Source organism: Canis lupus, chromosome 15 (assembly GCF_048164855.1).
Source record: "Canis lupus baileyi chromosome 15, mCanLup2.hap1, whole genome shotgun sequence".
Classification (NCBI taxonomy): domain Eukaryota; kingdom Metazoa; phylum Chordata; class Mammalia; order Carnivora; family Canidae; genus Canis; species Canis lupus.
The window spans coordinates 8118294-8134641 of NC_132852.1; the positions used below are offsets into that span (position 1 = coordinate 8118294).

The window sequence follows — 16348 nt, forward strand, 5'->3', positions numbered from 1 at the left end:
TTCTGACATCATAAATGATGTGGATCACATAGTTGGTGAACGGCTGATGAGTCGCTGCTACTTGAAAGGATGTGAACAGCATCGAAGAAACTTGTGTCTGAAACCAGCACGGTGCCTACATTGATCAGCCGGTAGGTTGCAACTTGGAGAACCCATCAGCTTAGACTATAAACCTCGCTCTCTTTCATTGGTTTAATCAAAGTGGATTAAAGGGCCGGAGAGTTTCTTGGGAGATTTCTGAATGAAATTGACCAGGAACTGGACTGTTCATGATGAAAATACAGCTGCTGCCATATTTTAAAATTTTTTACTTGATTTTCTCCCAAAATAAACAGTAACTGTCTTTTGACACATTATCTTCTCTATAATGAGGGGACTTTGATTCTTGTTGTACTTAGAAAAAGGCCACAAAAGGTAAAATATCTACACTGTTGTTCTTTTCTATTAGCCATGGAAACTTTTGAAATTCGTTTGAGAAAAGTCAAAAGTAAAAGAATTGCCAGGTTTTAATAAGTTCCTTTGGTCTGAAAGTGGGAATAAATCAAAAACATTTGGAACCAACAGGATACTGATAGTGTTTGTTATTTTAGAATGCTTCAAGGCATCCCTGCAAAAAAAGGTTTGAAATGTGAAAATCCCTGAGGCCTCCCAAAACGTTTACACATTTTGTTATCAGAATATAGAAATAGGTTAGTGAATAGCATCACATACATTTAAAGTTAAACATGATTTCTCAAAAACCCAACATCCAACTCCATTTTTCAATATAGTGCAAGTAATCAAGGAAAAAATTAGTAAGTTTTACGAAATATAATGAGCATCTGACTTCTGATGAACGTTATTGGTGATACGCTTTTTATGCACGATAGTTAAAAAACTTTTTATATCATGCCATTACTTCTAGTACCAATTATCTTCCTTTCAATGTGGGGATTTAGAATGCTTATCATTACCCATAAATCTCTTAATCCAGTTCTAATCCCAGAGATTTATCCATAAGAAATAAATAGCAATTTGATATATCCCATTCTTCTTATCAAAATGGAATGGCCCAGGATGGAAGCTTCCTAAGAGCACTCACTACAGTGAGAGAGGCCTCTCCGATCCCTGTGTTAATTTTCTATTATCATAGAACAGGAAGACCTACATATGGTGTTTAAGAAGAAAAAGAAAAATTATTTTGTAACTTTAGATCTTGTTCATGGCAAATATCAAGACCTCAGTAATTAGTTTAGAATCTAATGGTACCTAACAGTGTTTTTTTTTTTTTTTTTTTTTTAAATCAGGGGCACCTGGGTGGCTCAGTGGTTGAGTGTCTGCCTTCAGCTCAGGTCATGGTCCTGGCATCCTGGAACCGAGTCCTGCATCCGGCTCCCTGAGGGGCTGCTTCTCCCTCTGCCTGTGTCTCTGCCTCTCTCTGTGTGTCTCTCATGAATAAAGAAATAAAAAAAAAAAAAAAATCAAAACCAACAAAAAGAGGTTAAATGTTGGTGACCTTGACAAACCTAAACAGAACTTAGATCATCAGGACCAAAGGGGAGGTCCCTTACTATACTGCTTAGACAGGACTGACTTTGAGTCATGAAGATGCCATGACTCACAGCAGCAGCACTAGAGTTCAGGAAAGCATAAGAATCCTATTGTGACATTTGATATGAAGAACAGGATGCAAAATCTGTGGTGCTGTACTTCTCTTGGCGGTATAGGCCGGAGATGACAATCACGTGAGGCTCTGAAGACGGCCTGCCTGGGTGGGTTCTTTCCTGCTCTATGAACTAGCCCCTCATTTCCTTGTTTTCTTCATCCGTCAAAAGGATCCAATAAAGGTCCCACCTTCACAGGTTGATTGTGAGGATTTAGTGATTTAAATCATGTGTTCACTTTAAAACAGTGCCCGGGACAGAGTAAACAATCAAATATATATATATATATATTTTACGATAAAAAAATATTATCTAACATTCCTTTTTTGTCAGGAGAGGGAATAGAAATGCAGCATATTACCAAATGTGAATGAGCAATAATATAGGCTCATGACAAAGATGGTCTTTAATACTATTTTATAGATATGTTTCATAAAGGTTGAGGAGACACATGATGATCTTGAAGAAATATACATAAGCAGATGTTATTCTATCGATGAAGATTGAAAAACATTATTTTATAGTCTTCTGAAGATATTAAAAAGGATTTAAATCAGATTTTGGGGAGGTAATCTGGTTAAGAGCATTAACCCAAGGTAACTTTACCAATGGTAGTTTAAACAGGGCAGTAGGAGCTATGGGAGCTCCTGACCACGTTTTGAGGTCTCACCTTCTTTCTGAGGAGTAAGCCTTTCTTCCAGAGTCTCATGGAGATCTCTGCCTGAGGACTTCTGGCATGCCCAGATTCGAGAAGTTATGCCCCTGTAGCACCCTATGGGCCATGATGGATAGGAATTGGGGGGTAAACAACCCAACTTCCTCACCTCTTAGGGAGAAGTACCTCTGTCTGTATCTGCACCAACCCCTTGAATGTCCTAAGCAGTAGCTGCTTCTTAACATGCCCTGTATCAACACCTTCCCCTTGCTGCCTCGCTTCTCCATGCCCCCTGATCCCTTCCCAAGATCACATCCCAGATCAACAACTTGCCCTTGATTCCCTACGTCAGCATCTGTTTCTTGCACAACCCCAAACCACTCTCTGTTCCAGAGCCCTAAGGAAATGATACATAACGATGTTTTCAAAATGACCTGTGAGCTGTTCTCTCAGGGGATAGGAAGACAGATTACATAGTGCTTAAAGTCACCTTGCGTTATGCCATTCTATTTCCAAATATACAGCAATATGTTTTCATACACATTTTAATAGGAATTTTGCTCTTCTATTAGATAGGACTCCAAGGAGAAAATAAAAAGCTGCATGGCTGGAATCCTGAACTTGAGGCTTCTCCATCAGCTGTTCTTTGTTGGGGGGCACAGGGAAGATAGTGAGAAGAGAAACCGCAAACCAAGTATGCCTTTGGCTATTTCAAGTCTTTGGCTTCAAATCCTCAGTGTTGAGGGCCTCAGTTTTTGTGAGCCAGGGTGTGCTGGCTCTGTCCTCTCCATTCTCATCTTCATCCTGAGGAGGAAGGGTGAGGATTTTATTTTATTTTATTTTATTTTATTTTATTTTATTTTATTTTATTTATTTTTTTTTTTTTTAGGAAGGGTGAGGATTTTAATTGTTCAGATTGCAGGCTGGTCATCGAAACCACTTCTCCTAATAGTGACTTATCCATGAGGGAAACATGGCCTCTCCAGTGATCATTTGGGCAGGTAGGGTTTTGCATTTCATTGTTATAGTGAGTTCTGAGATGCTGGTTCAAACTTTGGGAGGAAAAGAACAGGCATGAAAGCCTCCTTGACTCAGGAATATTTAGACCTAACTGGTATAGGAAAAATAAAATACTTCCACATGATTCAACTTTACTCACTGGGGTTCTACTCTGGCACAAAATCCCAGTTAATAAGAGAGTACTGTGTTTCCTATGTTGCCACAATTGTACATAGAGGGCCTTTTGAGAAGGAAGCATGGCTAGCCAAGGCAGGGATCAGGGGATTTTGGTGTTCTTAGAGTCTCGTCTTAATGCAACTCCTGCATAAGATCAATCTCTCATTTGCTGGAAACCTAAGAGCCTGGGTGACTTCATTTGTATAGACTAGACAGGTTAGGGGAGTCTAGGCTAAAAATAGGCCTTATTTACTCATTCCTTTTTATCCACATCCAAACCCTGGCCACTAATAGGCCACTCAGATCACAAGAGGCAAAGGAAAACAAACCTAACAGAAATTACACCGAGGGAAAGAGACTATTTTATACTCTACAATCCAGCGCATAGCAGATATCGGCTTGGATTGCTCATCTGTAGGCACGTCTGGGTGCTACAGGGAAGATTTCTCCAAGACCAGTCTTTCTCCTCCACTGCACATATACTTTTTGAGTATTTATTGAACACGGCGCAAAAAAATCATAAAAGGAAGTGTATGCCTTGATAGAGCTTACACTAACCTGGCCTCATGGTAATAACAAAGTAAAGAATCCAGAAAGGACAGAGGGTTGTTTCAAGTATAAAAGATGATTTTTAGCAGAATCCACAATTATGAATGCACACTGGAGAAGGTAACTCATTCACGTGGCAAAAGGACATGAGGAAGTTCTGTTGGATCTAGGCTTTGGCTCGAGTTCCTGGTTCATGACACAGAGCCAAGAAAAGCCACTCTTTCTCCCACATGACCTGCATTGGTTGCTACTGGCATACTTCCTAGAGCCTGTAGGTGAAAGAGCCTCAAGATGAGGCCCACACGGGTACAACGTAGAGAGAAGAAACATATCCTCTTCCGTGAGATCCTATAGTAGTTGCACCAGTGTTGTAGGGGTTCCTGCCTTTTCCAGACACAAATATGTTAATGGACTCAGAAATTGATATTAGAGTTGTAGTCAGAAGTCCCCTGGGAAGTGGCAATTACTCAGCAGTGGCGTCTGCTGAAGGTCAATCAAGTGTTGAAGGCAGTGGCGTCTACACAGCGTCAAGGTATGGAAATGTGGCTGCCATGGCACACAGCGGCAAACAGCTTAATCAGATATCTGAGATATCCATCAAAGGCGAGGATTCGAGGGGCTGAGCTGACATGGCCAAGACACAGCATCTGTGGTGTGCTTTTATTGACACTGAAAAGATTAAAGTTTAAAGAAAGACCATGATGAGTTCAATGTTTCAAATTCATGACTCAATGTATAGATTAAATCTCAGGGGCTTCCTCCAATGGCTAAATGAATCTCTCATCTTTTCGTGAGCACAGAAATAGCAGAAAAAGCAGATGTGCTATGCGTTTCTGCAGTTGTAGATCTCCATACCCTTGTGCTTTACAACCTTCGCAGAAATCTGATAAAACAGCCAGGGACATGGTTGGTATTAATGGAACAACTAGCACTAATGTGGGGTTCTCTGGGATGGATTTACAGGCGTAAAGGAATTCAGGCATCTAACCCCAACAAACTTCCCATACCAGGTGAAGCCATTCCTTTCTACTTCCTGAGAGCTTTTTCCTGCCTTATTTAAAGACTTAGAATCTCAGTGGCAGGAGGGAATTATATTTCAGTGGGAAGCCAGTTAACCTCATCATCACACTCTATTATATCTAAACCTAAACTAAATCAGATCCCATCACACTGGGGGCAGGGGGCAGGGAGGTGAGATTAAATAGTCAAGACCAGTAGGATGTGATTCACACAACAAGAACTAGAGTAATTTCCTAATTCATATCCGGAATAATCTGGGGAATGGGTCTAAGCTTGCTTGAACAAAGGGGGACACAGAGTTTTAGGTTGGGCTGACTTTATCCATAGGAATGCCAGAGTTCTGGATTCAGTGTGGCTTTAACAGCTGGAAGTAATGATAAAGATTGGGTTGAGTGACTAAAATAAAGTCTCAGGTGGCTCTTGCTGAATCAAACTGAGGAGGCAGAAAATGTTTGGAATGAAATCAGTAAAGAAATCCAAAGACATTGGGAGATAAAAAATGTTGGAGTAAATCTAATATACGTGGCTAACTTCTCCCCTCGTCAGTCTGACTAGAGAGGGCTCTGAAGACCGAGCATCCAGGTCCTACTGGATATGTATATCTGAGCAAGGACAGGTCAGGTGAGCAAAGCTCTGGCTTAGACACGATCATAATGTCCGTTCTTCCTTTGATTCCACACTCAAAGTCTTTTTTTTTTTTTTTTAAGATTTTATTCATTCATGAGACACACACACACACACACACACACACACACACACACACACACAGAGTCAGAGACACAGGCAGAGGGAGGAGCAGGCTCCATGCAGGGAGCCCAATGTGGGACTCAATCCCAGGTCTCTAGGATCACGCCCTGGGCCGAAGGAGGCGCTAAACCGCTGAGCCACCCAGGCTGCCCCTCAAAGTCCTTTGATTGAAGAAGCCAGGAGTGCATCTGAGAAGCTTTGCAATAGCAACCTGATAATATTTTTTGAATCTCCTGATTAGCATTCCTCAAATGATTCAATGGATATTTTAAAAATAACCAGAAGAAGGAAAAGGAAGTTACCTAGATCTTTATGGTCAACCTAGCACTAACTCTTTGCAGGCTAGCCTCCTGGGAATCTCCCTAGATATTGCTCTAGCCAGCTCTAGCAATCAAGGTTGGGAGGTACTGAGGAAGTGGACTCAGGCTACATGTTCCAGACCCCAGGCCCCTAATCACCAGGGTAGGAATTCAGAGGCCAATGATCTGCTTTGTTATACTACTGTAACCATGAGACTTGAACTCAAGCCTTTGATCCTGCCAGGGGAGAGGCTGGTACTTCCCTAATCATGGAGCTTAAAAATCTCCAAGTCTGAAAGCTGGGGTATCTTTCCTAATATCATTTGTCAAGTTCTGTAAGATCTATCTGTGCTGTTCCAGAATTCAAGGACCACAGAAGATCAGACACTTGCTCTTGCTTTTACCCTGTGCTTTTCTCTCGTAAATAGTGTCTCCGAAGACCTAGTATCGATAGTCTTCGATCCCTCAACCTTAGTGTATATATATATATATACACACATTTTCCTGAGGAGCGATGATTGAGTATTCACCAGTGCAGTGCTATTATCATTGTTAGGAATAGCTAAAGTGGAAGCTTCTGGGGTCTTTTCCACCCACAATGGGAATAAATCAAAGGCATGACCACAGACCTGGCGAAATTACAAATATTTGCAATATCATTTAAGGCTTGAAAAATGTGAGAGTGGAGATCCTCATCACTTTCATAGTTAGCTGTCCAGCTCAGCTAGTGAAAAGGCAGACTGATCACAGAGAATGGCTATAGATTATCAGAAGTTTAATCAAGTGGGGATTCAATTTTGCGATTTTGTACAAGATGTGGTCTCTTCATGGGAGCAAATCAATATGGCCCTTACTAAGCACCCATTGATTTGACAAATGCTTTTTTCTCTATCTCCAAAAGCAGTAAATAGCCGAAGTTTGTTTTCCTGTGACAGCGACAGCTGTACATCTTCACTGCCTTGTCACAGGGTTATGTCACCTTTCCGTGTCTGTGTCCCAAGTCATTCAGCAAGGATAAGTAATTACACCATCAATTCTCAGAACATCACAACTGGCCATCACCCTAGTGACATATAGAAAACATGGCAGGCAGGCTCCCTATTACCTTGTAAGATACATGACTACCCAACCTGAAAAATAAATGCCATAGAAGTGCAAGGATCTTTCACTTTCATAAGGCTTCTGAGAGTCCTATGATCTAAGGGAACTCCTCTTTGATTTTGAAAGAAAAATAAATCATAAATCTGTGAGCTGCACTGGTCCATATACGGTGGCCCTAAACAACTGTTCTTTGGCCCAAAGAACAAGAATGCTCCCCTACTGGTGCAAATTGCGATGCAAGCAACTCTTACATCTGGCCCTCACGGCTCAGTGTGTCTTGCAGATGCTGCCTAGACCCTGTGCTGAAAGCAATAGCAGGAGCTCTGGTGATTTTGGAGACACATCATGACTTTGCTAGAAGTAATTAGCTCTTCTCTTGCCTCCGAGCCCCACTACGTGATGAAGGCCCATCTGTAACATCTCATGTGACCATTAGGTCTTGTCTGGCTAATATCAACTGAATGTTATCTGACACACTATGTCATAAATTTTGGTATTCATAGTGGTTGAATTTTACACTTAATAAATATGTGAACTTGGGCAACTTTCCTTTTTGTGCTTTGGTTTCTCCATTAGCCAGAAGTTGATGATAGTAAGTACTCCACAATGTTTTGATGGGATTAATGGCTTGACACCTGTAGACCACAGACAATAGTGTCTGGCACATATTAAGGGTTTATTAAATGTTAACTGTTATGTTTATTTTTCTCCTTTGAGGACCAGGACCTATAACCCTGGGGAGTCCAGAGTTGTAAGGGTGAGTCTCTAGGAATGATGATGGCTCATCCTTGTACCCAAACCAACGTGCTCTTCATATTGGGGTCCACAGCACCGTATAAAGGCTTCTAATTTAGTGTATGCAACCTGTCTTGGAAGATGGGATCCTATCCTCACAGAGAATTGTTCTTGAGCTGGTGCTGCAATGCCTTCAAATCTTAATTCCAGTGCTTGTAGAGCACCTTCCTCGTCAACGTATGGGCAGAGCGGTATTCCCAGATACGGAATGTGTTGCCTCCAAAATGAGGCATGTACCACATGTACCAAGAGTTGTGATTTGTTCCAAGTGGTAGTAATTCAAAATGCAACACTGCCTATTCCTGTGAAGGGAATGTCTTGACATGTCCTTGACCACCAGAGCTCCCATATCTTTACAGGAGTGACAGTCTCTGAATGTTCACAGATCACTTCCCTGTCCTCCAGAGTACAACTGTCTCCACACGCCCTTCTTGCTCATCCTGCCAGATTAGCTTGATGTCACTGATAAAATAGATCTATGTGGTGTTTTGTAGAATATCCAAAAAAGTCTAGATCTCTACAGATGATATGGTGGGATGAGGTCATCAAGAAAGCCTTGGGGAAAAACTGTGAATGTGCAAGTTTATTTTTTCCAAGAGAAAGCTAATGGTTCCTGCTCTTCTCTGTTGATTGGGAAAGAATGTCCTAATTAAGTCACTAGCTACATGCCATGTGGCTGAGGCCATATTCATCTGCTACAGCAATGATGCTGCCTCTATCCTGGTGGCTGGTCAGCCTAACTTGAAGTCTATAATCATTTTCCAGGATCCAACCATTTCTTGCAGGAGCCAGCGTGACAAATAAAATGGAGCTATAATAGACACCGGGACCTCTTTGTCTTTAGATCTGTAAGTGTGGCACTGTCCTGTTATCCTTCCTGGCGTATACTTTCCATTTACTCTCTTGACTGTGGTGGTGGGGCAATGATGGAGGTTTGCCCATAGCTCTCACTACACAGGCCTAGAACCTATTGTGAAGGTGACTGTGATTTTCAAGAAAGTCAAATGTATGTGTAGGCTTGGGAACTTTAGAAAAGACCTTTGGGTGGATTTGGAGACCCATAGTCTCACAGTAAGTTGGGTTTGTTCCAGGAATCGAATTATTACCTGGACCCCATATATTTCTATGATGATAGGGAAGCCAAGGGGATAATTTAGCTGTCTAGGTATCCATATCAACTCAGACCTGTGTCTAATAGTCCCTGAAATGCCCTCTCCTCAGGGAATAGTAACCTGAGTAGATTGTTCTAGGTTCTTCGGGAGAACAAGTGGAGGCATGGTTGCAGCACGCATTTGCAGTATTGCTGAAGGGTCTTGCCTCCTGTGGAAATAGCTCTTTCTTCAGTTAATGGCTCCCGGCTTTGAAAACTGCCTCAGGATTATGGCTTATTTCATGGAGTGACAGCCAGCTCTCTCCCATTCATATGCTCTTGCTTTCTTCTGATTATTCGTGAAATAGCCCCCTCACTGGTTGCACATGTATTTTTCTGCTGAGGACTCCATGTTCTGTTCATCATCTCCACACCTCCCCATGAAGCAAACCCCATCAGGGGCCACTCTGACCTGGATAGTTGTTACGATCATTGTAAATCCCTGCTTCCCAGATTTTTGGTATTTATTTATTTATTTATTTATTTATTTTTTCAGATTTTTGATATTTAAAAGCCACTAGCTTCATAGCTTTAGGCCTTTGCAGTTCTTCTGCTTTCAATGAGGCAAGCTTTTCCTCTCTTGGCCCTGGGCTACAGAGCAGGCCTCTTAATGAGGCTGATATCCTCGTTTATCAGCTAATTCTGGAGCCTCTGAGTCTCCTGTGTCCTCTGAGCATTCCTCTGTTGGGGGAGGCGGGGACAAATACGAATGATTTGAGGGCATCACCAGAATGTTACCACTCTATCATGGTCATGTTTCTGAGCCTTTTCATCACTTCTCTACAATCCCCCCTAATAAGTCAGGAATTTCAGTTCCATTTACAATGAACCATTGCTTTCTTTAGGCTCCTCAGGAGCCATTCCAGCAGCAGGTTTGCATCACCCCATGGGGTCCTTGGCAGAGTGTTAAGTCCCATATCACAAGAGATGCTCTAAGTCAATAAACTCTCTCTTATTTTCCAGTCCTCTTGATTAAAAACCTCTGAATCCAGTCCCTCAAGGACTGCCCTGACTCCTGCCATCCCACATTGCTGCTGGTATTGTGGCAAAGGCTCTTTATCCCTTTAAGAGGCAGCATGTCCCTGGCTCAGTTATGCTGTGACTGAACTATAGTGATGGGCAATATACTGAGAGATCTGCAGGGGAGTAGCGGAGTAGCTCTGTCCTTTCTTCCTCCATGAGAGTGGAGATAGCTCTTGAGAAGAAGGACTGGCTCACCTTTGTAGGTTCAGAAGGTTCAAAAGAGTCTGGATGTTGATGGGGGGAGGTTGTGCATATATGGGAACATTCTGTACTTTCTACTCAATTTTGCTGTGAATCTAAAAGTGCTCTAAAAATTAAGTTTATTATTTAAAAAAAAAAAAAGAGTTTTGGGAATTCAAATCTCAAGGGACATCTGCCCAGCTATCTGTATCTCAGTTGTCTGGATTCCAGGTCTACCTAACCAAATTTGGTAGAACTGAGCTGCTTCAGCTGAGGCTGCAATTGTCTTTGGAGATGAGTGGCTATAATGTAAATCCTCAGTCTTTTTTAGGCCTTTTCTCTTCTCCCAAGAGAGAAAAGTGGCTTCTTTTAGACTAGCAATGAGGACTCTGGTCTTTATACTTGATTCTTAATTATTTGTTAAAAAGTATCAGCTTTTCATTCGGAAGGACACTGCAGTGACTTAATGGCAACCAACTGATTCTGCTGTTATTCTGTATGCTGTTTCCAATTCTTGTTAGATTCACCAGTCATGGGATTTCCTTCCATAGGAATAGTCTCCCAAGTCACATCAGTGACTCTTTAGTGATTGGGCTGCCTCTTTGTGCCAGGGTCTATTCACAGCTCGCACACCACTGGGATGGTCATTGTCAAATGGGTGGCTGGAGATCCAGTCTCGGAAGCACATCTTTCCTGCCAGCTTTCTTGGACGACTCTTGGAGCCCGTTGGGTTCTTGGGAAGCGGACACTGGGTGGAGATAGGACTACCAAAGGCTTCTGTGAGAGGCAAAGAGAGGAAGCAAGGTTGTACTAGAGGAGCTGACAGGCCCTGATACACCTGACAAAATCTCAGTGCAGCCGGTGGGGAGGTCCAGAGCAAGGTTGCCAGTCAGGCAGAAATGGTGAGCAGGCTTTGTACCTCAGCCTTGCTCTGGCATCAACCATCATTGGGGACCATCCTGAAAAGAATATGACCTTGGTGCAAAAGCTGTCTGCTAACTACACTCCTCAAACTGAGTCCCATATTAAAAAAAGGATCTAAGAGACTCAGCCCCACTTTTACACATTCTCAGAATGAATTCAGGTAGCGAAATGGAGGGATGAGGTTGATCTGCAGTTTGTATCATGGAGCCAGGACATTGTTTCTCCAGCATGAGAGCTTCTCAGCGCAGCAGCTTCAAACAGTAAATTATTTTAGCATCAGTTTCTTCTTAAGGGACAAGGAACAGTGTGAGTCCATGTTATAATTACCTGTTTCGTATTTGTTTCATTTCATTGTATTTCTTTATTATACAATTGAGATCCAATGATGGGCTTAATCTGGAAAATATTTGGAGTAATATTGAAAATTATTATGCTGCTTCTCATGTGTACTTTTCAAAGTGTTCAGAGAAACACCATCTCATTTGGATCACAGAATAACCCTATCAAGTAGACAGAACCAGGTCAAAAATTCTCTTGGGTCAATTTTTGTAAGTATCTCATAACTTATAAAGATATTTTCATGACAATAGAAAAGAAAAAAAAAAAAAAGGTTACCACATGACCATAGAGGCCCTTTGCTGCTTTAGAAGGGATCCAGAGATCACTGATTTAAAAACTGAAACTACCAGCACATTCTTATCTTTTATTGAAGTTTAGTTGACACACAATGTTACACTGGCTTCAGGCATACCACAGAGTGATTTGATAAGTCTATATGTTAAGCTGTGCTCACCAGCATTTTCTTAAGAGTCCTTACTCTGAGTTTTTTCAGTTTTTGTCATAACTTTAAGTTCATATGAATTTGGTGAATTTAAAGGTAAATGATATTAGTTGTTGGCATTTGAATTTTAACATTAATAAATAAGATACAAAACATTAGGCAGTTTGATAAGAGAGAAAATTCACCAATTAAAAGACAAAATTTAAATTTCTATTATCATCCAATCGTTATTTAGTCACATTTTTACATTATTGCAAATATGTATACATATAATTATATAATTTTCTACTTTGCTTTTTTAAAACTTTACAACATGCCAAAGCATTTCCAAGATCCATACTTCTATAGTCATCATTAGTACAATTTTCTTTTTAGGATTGTATTTATTTTAGAGAGAGAGAAAGAGAGCGAGTGAAGAGAGACGGGGGACAGGCAGGGAGAAGGAGAAAGAATCTGAAGCAGACTCTACTTAGAGCACAGAGACCACTGTGGGGTTCAATTCCATGACCATAAGATCATGACCTGAGCCAAAATCAAGAGTTGGACATTTTCCTGATTGAGCCACCCAGGTACCCCTATTACTATAATTTTTAATGACTATCTACTATTATCTACTGTTTTAAAATGTTTCAAACATGGTCTAAGTGGGCATTTTATTTTATTTTTATTTTTTTTAAGCGGGCATTTAAAAAAATAAATCTCATGGCAGATAGACATCTTGGGACATATAAAGTAAAAAAGATATATTAAAATAATATATTCCTTTAAAAAAAACTGGACCAAACATATGGTTAAAAATCATTTATAATGTAGTTGTTCCTGTGAGATTTTAGCATTCTCATTGACCTTTCAGCCTCAATCTAAAAATAGAAGACCTTATCAGAGGTTTAGCCTGTAAATCTATTTTTAGATGTACAGCGTCATGACCTAAACTTAATAAAAATCAAACACAAAGAGTTGAAAGTGGGAAGCTTCTTTGCAGAAATTCCTTTGGGGCTATATCCTGCCTAAATTCTACAAGAAGAATTCCCACAGAAATCAGTAGGAGATTAAAATAAATATCAATGGCAGGATATAGTCCCAAAAAACTTTAAACTTGACAGGTTAATTGTTTTTCAGAATGATCGGAATTTGGGGGCAATATTTTCATGAGGGAAAACCAACATTTTGGCCGCAGATAAATTTGTACACAGTCTTTTGTATAGTAGGGCCTTATCTGTGGGAATAATGCCCACGTTGTTTTATGACATGGGTTCCTACTTTTTTGAAGAGAACTTTTCAGAGGAGGCATTCTGATCTTGCATCGGTGGGGCAGATTTCCATAAAAATGCTTTTATTTTAAGTAAGACAGACAGTATATAAATTGGAAAAATTTATCTCTAACACCCCTTGCTTAGCTACATTATTTGAAAATTATTAAGAAACAAATTATATACCACAAGTGAAAGATTCAAAGATAAGATTGGGCAATGAGTGCCTTAAAGCACATTGGCTATGAAATGTTACAACTAGTACAAATGTGTATGTACGTAGAGTTCAGGTTGCCTAACTTATCACCTGGAACACTCGAATAGAGGTCGTAGAAAAGTCAGCTTTTGCATTCATTGTTAAACTTTGCCCCACATGTCACAGAACAAATGCACAGCCTTAGACCCCTTAGCGTCTCTGACTCACGTTTTCCTTTTTGTGCCTTTCTGTGAAATGAGGATGAGATTCAAGAAAGAGCAACAGAAGCATAGAAGGATTTCCTTTTCTGACAACCAGAAGTCAAGAGTTAGTCAATTGTGGGCAATGACTCAGCATTCCAGGGATGACAGGGCTAGCTGCTCCCTGGGGAGTCTGGTGTCCTCACCTTCCCATTAGGAGGTGGCTGCCACAGGGCCAGATATTGTGTCTTTGTTGAAGGTTGGTTATGGGGTAAAGGAACAATGTCACTGATGCTATTCCCTTTTTCTCAAAAAATTTAAAAAATAAATGAAAGATTTCCCAGAAGCTCCCTCACATCTATCAGCATGTGTCCTGTCTGGAACTGTGCGATATGACCAATCCTAGCTGCAAAGGGGACTGGGATTAGAGCACAACATTTTTGATATAGGCAAGAGTATATAATTTATTAATTATAACTTATTCATATAATATATACGTTTATATATAAATATGTAAATCATAATATATAAATATACAGATTGCATAATTATATAATTATATAAATTTATATAATAAATTATATGACTTATCTTAATTATCTTCAAGGCACTTATAAAAATTGCAATGATATTTTGAATAAAGGTGGGCACAGAGCAGATACCCACTAACCTTCATGAGATCAATAACCATGATTGTTTAGTTTCCTCCTGTAAACTAATAGAGCTTTAGCTATATTACAGCACTGTCGTATAACCGGGTGGTTGGTACTTAATATATGGCCAGGAAACAAAAGAAGCAGAATCAGTAATATTCATTCCAACACAGGTATTCAATTCAAACAACATTAAGTTAGTGCCTATTATTTTCAAATTAGGTGCTAGGGGCTATAGGAAGTATAGTGGGCAGGTAAGCTTGAGTCCAACCAAATACGATAGGAAGCTATACATGTTTGGAGCATAATTAGAGATTTAAGTGAAGCCCTCTAGAAATATAAAGCAATCACAATTATTTTCCACTAGAAATTAAGTGGAGAGTCAACCGGAAGATTGACAACACAGGCAGAGGAGGACCTAAGAGGAAAGGACCAATTTCTACTGCAGCAAGAATGTCAGTGACTGGGACAAGCCCTCACAAGGTAATTTGCATTCATTTGGAAGAGAAAGAACAAGAGTGGTTTTGATCATTTAACAATTCAAAAGAAAGAACACAAACAGGACTTCTTTTATGAAGTTAAAAGATTCAAGTATGGAGATGCCACAGAAGGATATGGAAATTAAAGGAGATATCTAGTCCATGGGGAATAGAGTACTTGGTTGAAATGGAAGCAATTTGTTTTCTTCTGAGACCCAAGATCTTGGACAGTAAAAAATAAGAAAAAAAATTAAGTACCAGTGGAAAAAATGATACTGCCTCTGATTAACTTTAGAAGCTGGGCACAGATTGAATTTGTTATTGAGGAAGCTGTAAAGAGAACCCCAAAATAAATCAGTTTGGTTCCAAATTTACCTTAGGTTGAAAATGGTCTGATCAAAAATTGTTTCCCATACTGTGTGGAATGAAAACCTCCATCTAAAGCATGTTGGCATTGCTACATCAGTTTCTTTTAATATCAGTTTCAGCAAATATTTTAAGATGATTGAGGCATGAAAATCTGTTTGAGATTAAAAACCTGCTGTTAGCCCAAGGAATGTAATAGTAAATGAAATGTCAGGAGGAATTCAATGTACATGTTTGAGCTTGTAGAACAACTGTGTTCAAAGGAAATTAAACAGGAAAAAAAAAAAAAGACAAAAAACTTTGTTTCAATATGGCCAATATATGAGTAGATTAAATAGTTTGTAAAAATTTCTTGTTCAGTGTCTACATCACAAAACTGTTTTCTAAATAAGTATACATTCCCCTTCTCTGATGCTAAGTGCTAATGTTTATTGAGCATTTACTATACTCCAGCTACTGTGCTGATTAGGTTGTACATATCTCCTCAAATAATCTTTTTTTTAAAGATTTTATTTATTTATTCATGAGAGACACAGAGAGAGAGAGAGAGAAAGAGAGAGAGAGCGACCCAGGCAGAGGGAGAAGCAGGCTCCACCAAGGAGCCCGACGTGGGACTCAATCCCGGGTCTCCTGGATCACGCCCTGGACTGAAGGCGGCGCTAAACCAGTGAGCCACCCGGGCTGCCCTCCTCAAATAATCTGAATTATAAATAGGTAGAAACTATTTTTAGTTCTCCTTTAAAAATGAGAAAACTGCTAAGTGGCAGTGTCTTGGTCACACAATTAAGCAGAAAAGTAAGACTGGACTCATGATTCCTTCTCACTGCTAACCACCCTCTCATATACTATTTCTGTTGTTTGGATTCATCAGGTATTTTTTAAAAAGGGGGAGGGATGAAGAGGAGAACTTGGATGATTGGTGTACCCTTGATATTAATGCCCATGATTATATCTTATTCAAGTTACTAAATTAACTTTAAACTATTCTTGGCTCTGTAAAGAAAGTCTTCCATTAAACATGAGACATAATTCTATGTTCCCTCTCTACCATTGAAAAAGTTTACCTCCGGCAAGGATATGTTTTCAGTATGGGAAAAGATTTTGTGTATTCTGCTAGGGAAAAAGAACATATTTTCTATGTTAGAGTCAATAAAAGAGTTT

The 16348-nt window shown here is 40.0% G+C and overlaps 1 long non-coding RNA gene across 3 annotated transcripts in view; it reads left to right on the plus strand.

Moving 5' to 3' along the window:
* The first annotated feature begins 29 nt into the window (after positions 1-29).
* LOC140604612 (uncharacterized) overlaps positions 30-16348 on the plus strand; it is a 41197-nt gene continuing 24878 nt past the window's right edge. For all 3 annotated transcript variants that reach the window (XR_012007424.1, XR_012007423.1, XR_012007421.1), the window contains exons 1-2: positions 30-131; positions 14710-14825. This is a non-coding gene — a long non-coding RNA (uncharacterized lncRNA). The remainder of the gene's footprint in view (positions 132-14709; positions 14826-16348) is intronic.